Genomic DNA, 9,560 nt, shown 5'->3' on the forward strand with positions numbered 1-9,560 from the left:
TCACCATTCAGACTGCCTCGTCTTTGTTGTCTGTCGTCTCTGTGTCTTCCATTAACAGTATGGGCAACCTATCATGGCATTGTGCACGTATGATCCTAACTGACAGTAAAAAGGATAAACGTCATGAATAAGCACTCCTCTGAGCGTCAGCCATGACCTTTGACACAAAAGAGTTGATATGCATCAGTAAAGGCAAACCATCATCAAACACATATATCACGAGGTCCATCAGAGATGGAAGCATGAAAATGAGACAAAAGTCGAACTCCAGGCCTCAAGGGCCGGTGTCCTGCAGGTTTTAGATATATCACCCTGTTTCAACACACCTGAATCAAATGATTAGTTCATTACCAGGCTTCTGGAGAACTTCAAGACATGTTGAGGAGGCAATTTAGCCATTTAAATCAGCTGTGATGGATCAAGGACACATCTAAAACCTGCAGGCCCTCGAGGCCTGGAGTTCGACACCTGTGCTGTAGATGCTTGTGAATATGATCTTAATGGAGGACAGAAAGTTGACACTACGTCTATTGCTATTGAAAGTATATTTCTATTGAAAGTAAACATTACATTACTGCTAAATCTGCAGTAATGTAATGTTTATTACATTACTGCAGATTTAGCTAAACAAATAGTCTCCAACATAAATTAGCACATTGCAATATTGAAGGTAATTGTTTGATTTAAAGAACAACCACAGAGCCAGTTCAGGCTTTTTCTTTTCTTTTTTTCTTTTTTCTTTTTTTTGCCTGTCCTGATTGGTTCTTTTGCCATCAGAATTATTGTCTAAAGGCAAAGAAAGATGCCCAATGGATTTACCTTACCAAATGGACCATCCCAGCCTTGCCGTATTGGTCTATTTGATTCAACTTTGCTTTTATTGTGTATTTTATTTTATTTTCACTTGCTACACGCAGGACAGACATGACTGGGGGAAAGAAAAGGGAGAAAGAAAGAGGGAAAGAAAAACAGCGGGGATGAGGAACGGTGATAAAGGGCAAAAAACAAAAACCAACAAAACAAACAGACACAAAATACATATATCGATCACCTGTTGAGAAAGAAAAAAGAGAAAAAGCAAAATAGAGAGCAATATAATAAACAACATCATCATGATGATCTATGTGAATATAACAGTAAATACTAAATATTGAATATTATTGTGCAGCATGTAGGATCAACAGCGCACAGTGTGCTTTGAGGTAGGAGCCAAAAAGGGTGTAATTTGTGTGTGAGCACCCGTGTGTACACCTGTGAGCATGAGCGCGCTTGTATTTAAAAGGTTCCTTCATGTAATGATCTGCTAGAGGGTGTGGGGGAGCCACAGCCCCGTCCTCCAGGGCATGAAGCAGGTATGGAGGAGATCCAGGCTCCAGACATCCAGAGGCCCTCAGAGCACAAGAGACCAAGGAAGACCAACAGAGGGGCAGCTGTGCCACTCTCCCGGAAAGAGCTGAGAATCCCAGGCTTTTGCTTTTCACTGTATGGTTAGTAATAGGTGCCCTTCACTACTTAGACTGGGGCAAATTATTATTTGATCCCCTGCTGAATTTTTAATTACTGTATACTCACCAACAGGCAACAACTGTTGCTACGATTAACTGGAAATGGGAGAAATGATCATAAATCGCCCTTGGTCTGGAGCTCCATGCAAGATCTTTCCTCATGGGATGAGGATGATCATGAGATCGATGGCCGATCAGCCCAAAACTACATGTGAGGTGCTTGATATGAAGGCAGCTGGGACCATGGTCACCAAAAACACCACTGTAATCACACGACGCTATAATGCCCTCCTCCAGGTCTGTCTTAAGGTTGCCAGTGAACATTTATGCAATTCAAAGAAGGTTTGGGAGAAACCAAAGTCAAGCTCTTTGGATTCAACGCAACCTGCTGTGTTTGGAGGAAGAGAAATGCTGAATATGACCCAAACAATGCCATCCCCACCATCAAGCACAGAGGTGGAAACATTATGCTTTGGGGCAAGTTTTCTGGGGAATGAATGGGCTGTACACTGTAAAATCTTAGATGAGAACCTCCTTCACTCAGTAAGAAGACTGAAAATGGCTCATGGATGGATCATCCAGCATTACAATGATCCAAACCACATCACAAGACAACAAAGGTGTGGATAAAGAAGAATTACAATAAGATCACGCAGTGGCCTCGCCAGTCTCAAGACATCAGTACTATATGAAATCTGTTGAGTAAGCTGAAGCAAACTAAAGGGTTTAAAGTTCCTGTAAAGAAGAGTGGGCAAAAATCCCTCCTGAGATGTGTGCAAACCTGGTGACCAGCTCCAAGAAACATCTTACCAAGGGCGTAGATTTGGCATGGACGGAAGGGACACGTCCCACCAATATCCACCTAGCACTGCAGAAAGAGTTAAATTACGTTCTCTACTGGAGTCCTACCTCATGTGACAAATATGGCCAATGTGATTGGCTGTGCCTTTCAGGGAGCTCTGTTTAGTTTTAGCAGGGGCAAGCTCCTCTCCTCCTTGCAGGACCTGCAAGGAGGAGAGGAGGATGGCAGCAAAGAGGAAGAACCTGGATATAAGAAAGTATTTTTCAAAGAAACCTGTAAGTCACTTAAAGCCAAGTTAACTCATAAAATGTGTCCGTCATAATAATGTTACAGGCTATGCTAGGCTTTGGCCCACATCAGCCTAAAATAGTATGTAACCATGAATAACGTGTTTTGGAAACTAACTGCACAACAGGCAGCACTATCAATTATCTCAGTCTCCCAGAGTAGCATTTCTAATTTTGATTGAAACTGTCAGAGAAAACGGCAGCCTCGAGTAAGCCAGGATATTAGTTTACAGAGGCTGTTAAAATTAATCCATCCCCATTAATGCCAATACCAAATCAACGCCCTTGCATCTTACTGCTGTTCTTGCCAACAATGGTTTTTCCACCAAGTACTAAGTCACCTTTTGTGTGGCATAACAATTTATAACTTTCATGTAAAGTGATGTTCTGGATTTTTTTGTTTTATTTATTTATTAGTTTCATCCTGTCTCTCCCCATGAAAATTAAACTAACATAAAAATAGAAATTGTTAATTTCCTTCGAAATGAGTAAACTGACAAATTCAGCAGGGCATCAAAGAATTACTTCTCCTGCTGTAATTAGGTCTTAAAAAGTCTTAGGAGCCAGTCTAAATGTTTCATTGTCATGGCTCATGGCACTGATACCAAAGGGTACCTTGTGCATATTTCTGAAATGCCAGCAGGTTTTATGAAACAGACGTATTAGATGGGAATAAGAACAGGTTTGATTTCTTTCCCTGACTTTAAGTTTGTCTGCAGTTTGTGTATCAAATGTTTGCCACATGTGTTTATTTCTTAACAGTTTTTGTTATTTTGTCATTTTTACTTAATTTCTATCGAAACAATATTTGTACTTCTAAGCTTCTTGTTCAGTATGAACTACCAGCTAACATGCATTATATTCTACCCAGTGTTTTAATGGAATACTGAGTAGAGCTGTAGCTATATGTTTGAGTGAAATGGGTCAGAGACTGACTGCAGGGGGTTCTTGCACCAGGGGGGCAGTGTTGCAAGAAGTTATTATTCTCAGTGGTTACAGGAGGCCAGAGTTTAGAAATGAGAACCACTAGGGAACGTAGCAAGTGATAGAGAGAAATATAATGCATATTGGACAAAGCAGTACAGTGTATTTTATTGTGACACTTGTACCACATAATATGTGATGAGAACAGTGGGCTCTCTGATGCCTTGTGAAAAATCTACTTAAAGCCATTGAACCATGAGCTCCAGTGTCAGAATGTCTCACAGGTAGGAGGAACAACAGATTTCGATTTAAAGGACAATCCTAACAAGTTAAATGAAAAAATGGGGATGGGGGTGGGCACTGGAAAAAAAAGCATCCTTTTTGAAATGCATTTATTCTTTTGCTTTTCAGTGATATACTTAAGATTTTTAGCCCTAACAAAATCATGCTTTATTGTCAGGGACACAACCATTTGTCTTGATCTTGTCATGCTGACAGAGAGAAAACAGATAAGAGAAGATGATTGGAGAGACAGGACTGAGTAAATTGCCTGACTTGCCTGAATCAAGTGTGAAGGTTTGGACAATTTCAAATGTTTGGTCAAGTGGAAAATCGAAGGTTAGACGTAACCCAGACATTTATATCTTTGTGAATTTAGCTGTGCCTTTTTTTTTTTTACTTAACAGTGTATTTACTTGTAAGACATTTCCCCCATTCTTTGTCTACTAACCTAAAACACGCTAAAAAAAACCCTGTACTTGTCCTAACACTAGTTCTTGGTGCTGCAGTACTATTGATATTTATGTTTCTTTGTTCACTAAATGGTTGTTCACAGAATTTACTGCTCACTCGAATCCCCCCCCCCCCCCCCCCCCAAAAAAAACCACTCAAATCACAATATAGCAACAATAAGGAGTTTGTGTAAGTCTTTAAACTGTTCAGCATTATACTGAGCAAAAAACTCTCACACTGTTATCAAGTTGGAGGGTGTTGTCTGTTTTATCACAGGAATTATGAATGCTTAAACCAAGCTGTAACCTTAGAGGCGGAAAAATTGAGACTGGCTCCTAAAGCAAGCCTCAAGCATTTTAAAAATGACTAATGTGCAACTTCTCAATTTGATATTGTTGTTTTGGTGTTGCTCCTGTATCAACACAACTAATGTTGGTTCAGGTTCAACACTGCAAGTGACCAGTAACATTATAGTGATGTCATATTTTTGCAATGTAGAAATTCTGTTACACACACACCAAACCTTATCCCTAACCCTACCTGTATGCCCATAACCGTAACCCTAACCATGATCACATTCTAAAACCGAACTCCAATTTTGGATCGCAAAGCTATAACATCATACCAGTGTAATTTGGCCAGATGCAATGTTGATCCTGGACAAGCATTATTATGTTGATCCAGGAACAATACCAACACGAGGATATCAGATAGAGCTATGCAACTTTAGAGTAGACTGTACCAGGAAAAAATAAAAGACAGCTCTGTGGGTGATAAACTTTTATGGAGCTCATCTAAAATTTGCTTTACTTTGAGCATGGTTGCTTTCATCAACAATACCTCATGTTAATATCCTGCTTCTTGTGGCCTCTTGCCATCATTACTAGGTGCTTATGCTACCTACAAGACTTGAAATCTACAAATTCTAACACTCTTTTAACCAAACCGAATTAATCAGAAATGTCCAAAGCAACAGGCCTCTCCAAATAACATATAACTAGAAAGCAAAGTTAGATTGTGTATATGGAATCACAAATACCAGGTCCAGTTCACAGCACACAGGAGCACTAGCACCGTTCCATTAGTTTGAGTGGATAAGAAACACACTTAAGACATTAAATGTCAAGTCAAAGCTAAATAATAATCATTATACTGTGTACGCAGCGCTGACCTACATTGTAATCTTTGCGCAAACACAATAATGATTACTTTGTGATAAGCATCCGAGTGGACACATTAAGCAGCGTTGTTATTTTGCAGAAAGGAGTTTACGGCCCATTTATCAGAATGTTTGGTTTCTCCAGGTTATCTCAGATGGAGAAAATGGTTCAATGGAGCCAGAAAACGATATCATTAATTGGGTTTGTTGTTCTTGCGAGTTAGATAATCAAAAGAGTGAGTGCTAGGGTTTTGCTTGCATTGTGAAGCCTCACCATCAAATTTAAGCTTTCTTATTCTGAATGTTTTTCAGGAGACGATTTCTGTTTTTATATCCATGCGGGTGTCTGAAAGCTATCGTATAATTAATCAGGCTAATCACGGGCTGATGCCTGAGGCTGTTGTGAAGGGTCAGCTATTGTCTTTCTAAGGATTGCCATTTTCTCTGCCTTTCTGTGCATATAGGCATGTGTAATATAGCATATAGCATGTTGTGCTGCAAGTGTTTGGGAGCAAAGGCAAGTGGAGCAGAAAGCCTGCTGAAATTCAAAAATGTAAAAGTCATCTTTCAAAAAAATAAATAAAAATCACACTTTATCTTCAGTCCTCAACAGGAATTGGTATCAAAGGTATTTCTGAGCTCTGGGATGAAAGTTGCCATGTATCAAAGTTATTACCATGGAAACACTCGATTACTCTTGCCTTGCATAAATGAGTCAGGATAAATTAGAAATCCAATTTGTATTGTTTGCCATGCTCAGAATAGATTACAAATGTATCAGCCAGCTGATGCTAATTCGTTTGGCAGCCTGTGTTGTTCTGATGAGAAACGAGAGGAGCGAGGAGGCGGTATTGGTAGTATGTGCAGTGTTGTTTGTCACCAGCTTTATTTACCTTGCAGCCGCTCCACAGGCTGCAGGCATATGGCTTATGATAATGAAAGTCCACATTAGGTCTCTCTCTCTCACACACACTGACTCATTCCCACATCATCTGCGATCCACTGCTCCTCTTTATTCACTCCACTTTCAGCATGCATGCACTTCCAAATCTGATACTAGTTAGATCATTTAAATTAGCATATAGCCCAAAGGTGAAAAAATTCCCTCTTTTTTTCCCTCTGCTTGCTCTTATTTTTCCAACTCCGCAGAGAAGCTGCCTATGGAGGGGTGTTGTAGAGGCAATGTTTGTAATGTTAATTTTATATCCCAGTGGAAACAGATACAACACTTTGATTGTTATTCGTACATCGAGGACTGACAGCAAGAGCGCTGATGTAAGGCAAAAACCTGCTATACATTGCATGGTCTTCAGGGCAACACGTGCATACCTTCTACCTAACACTCTGCGAATTATACATAGACATGGAAGGAATAGTGTGATTACAAGTAAGCAACCTTCATTGTAAAAAAAGGAAAAAGAAAAAAATATCCTTTAATGACTGCACAACAATTTCAGAAATTTGTGTGTGGATATTGGTTATTTGACCATATTTATAACCATAGTTATTTGAACACAAAGTGCATCAGAAAATAAGTTTTGTTTTTTGTTGTAGATAACAAATCCTTATGCATCACATATAACAACCTTTTTCTATGTTAATGGTCTATACTTGTCTATCACTGTCACATTTAACATTTTACATTATACTTAGGCTATAATTCAAAATCCTGCTGCTTACCTTCCGAATTATTAACAATATAGCGCCAAGCTACCTCATTGAGCTACTTAGATCATACACCCCTACTAGAGCATTAAGATCATCTTCCCAGTCACTCTTGGTACTGCCAAGATCTAGGCTGAAGACTAGAGGTGACCGCGCGTTTGCCTTGGCTGCACCCGATTTATGGAATAACCTCCCCATCGCTATACGTGAGTCTGATTCCATCCATTCCTTCAAATCGCGGTTAAAAACCCACTTATTTAGCCTCGCCTTTTCTACAAGTTAATGCTTGCTTGATAGTTAGCTTAATGCTTATTCTTATCTTCGGCTTTTAATTCATTATTTATTTATTTATTTATTTATTTTTTGGACTCTTTTATCCTCTACACTTAGCCTTCTTTTATGCTTTTATATGCAATTCTTTTGCCTTCGTGTGTTTTAATGCCATTCAACCTGCTAGCAAGTTTTGGTACCTTGCCATAGCCCTCATCCTTCCCTGTTATTTCATCTTACCCTCTTGCATGTTAAGCACTTTGGTACACTACTGGTTTTTAAATGTGTTATATAAATAAAGTTTGTTGTTGTTGTTGTGGTTGTTGAAGATGCCAAAGCCACATCCGACACTTAAAAAGTAGCCTAAACATTTTACTATTATATTTTCATTCTCTGCCTTTGGTAGTAATAGTAACAGCTGTTTTAAGAAATTGTTTAGTCATGTCACAGACATGCTGGGCTACAGTGAATAGCTAGTTAGCAAAAAAGGATGCAAGGCAAATACAGGAAGGCTAACTTTGTTGAATTCTAACAATACCTGCCTTCCAGCTATGACATTTAGCATATTTGCAAGTGATAAGTTTACACCAAAATAAAATAAACTGTCAAGTTTTGTGTGTTTGTGCTTTTTTACACCACCAGCCTATCTTATAACCCATTGACAGTAAACAGGTTTGCACTAAAAAGCACCACAGAGGCCAACGACAATGTTGCTAGTTTCGCTTCAATATGTTAAGGTTCACCGCTAACTGAACAATACCCGACCTCTGCTTGAACAGAGATAAATGGAATTTAACAAAGACGTTTGTATTTTTGTGGCCTCTCCCAGTGAAGATGAAAGCCAGATGTTGGTGGGTGTTAGCTGATTTTTTTTCTCCACTGAAAAAGTGGATTTGTTTACATGTGTTGCATGAACTGTTGCATGCTTGTTTTGCAAGAAATTCATACTAAAGGTTGTTTTCTCTACACTGCTACTTTAACTATTATTCTCTTTATGGCCAGAGAAGTGTCCCTTGATTGCTATCATTTAACCACTGAGCAGCAGCATCAGAATTTCATGAATCACTCTTTGCACTGCAGGTACACATCTGCACTGTATAGTGACAAAATTATTCAGTAAATGATTCCTGGATGGTGTTAATAAAAGTATAAGAACAACTTCATTATTTGCACAGCCTGCTATGTACTGTGCAACTGCCAGCACTTGTTTAGAGTTTTATTTATTCTTTCTTTTCACAGTTGTAAACCTGCAGACCATAAAACTTAATCCTTAAATTGCAAGGTTTGAGAGAAAACTAGAGACATGTTGTCCCGAGGCCAAAACTCCTTCGGTGTATCAAACAACAGGTCCTCTCTCAGTGGGTTCCTGGTGGTGCTGTAAAATTACTGTGATGTTAGGAGCAGCTATCAGAGCAACATTTGCCCTGTGGAAGCTGTGGAGAAGGCTCTGGAATGATGCCTGACTGAAGCAAGAGACAGAATTTTCCTATCCTATCTTAACCTATCAACCTTGGAGGTTTTCACTTCTTTTTTGCTGAAATGTTCTTGTTAGACTCTTGGTCTATCACCTTGCCATTTTCCCCCTCTTCTGTCTGTGTAACTATGGCCTGTATGATTTAGTGTTTCTGCAGCAGACATCAAAAAGGTGTCACACTAACAGAAGCATCCAGGGGTGTCACAAAGCGTGTTTTTATAGAGTTAACACACGGTTACATGTACAATTGTTGTTTTTCGACGAGACACGACTTACCACATGAATTGGCAAATGAGTCTGGATAGGACTGAATTAGGATTTGAGTTGTACGCTAATTAGAAATTACAAACCCAAGCACAAGCGCTGGCTCCGGAAGCCTGTCTGAGCATGTGTTGCTCTGCTCGAGTGGGATTTCGGAATCCTGTATGAAGTGAGCAGCCAAGCACTCTCACAATGGACTAGAATTTAAAGAACCACGTCTAAAAACAATATGAGCCACAAAAGCATAAAGTTATGAAAATGACATGGAATTGCACTCTGGTGACATTTGCAGAATAAAAGCGTTTCCTGTCTTTAGTCCACTAGAGTTCTCTTTGGTTGATCCGCATAGATCGAGATCTTAATATGACTTGACAAACATAAAATTTTCATTTATTCAGAGCAGCTGCACAAATGCCAAGCTGAACTGTCTGGACCAAAACTGAAGTTAGTAATAAAAAACCTTGTATTATATTTTCTTCCT

This window comes from Aulonocara sp. 'chitande type north' Nkhata Bay, linkage group LG9, assembly GCF_057382095.1.
Source record: "Aulonocara sp. 'chitande type north' Nkhata Bay isolate Kocher_YH1m ecotype deep benthic linkage group LG9, A_spYH_male_GT1.1, whole genome shotgun sequence".
Classification (NCBI taxonomy): domain Eukaryota; kingdom Metazoa; phylum Chordata; class Actinopteri; order Cichliformes; family Cichlidae; genus Aulonocara; species Aulonocara sp. 'chitande type north' Nkhata Bay.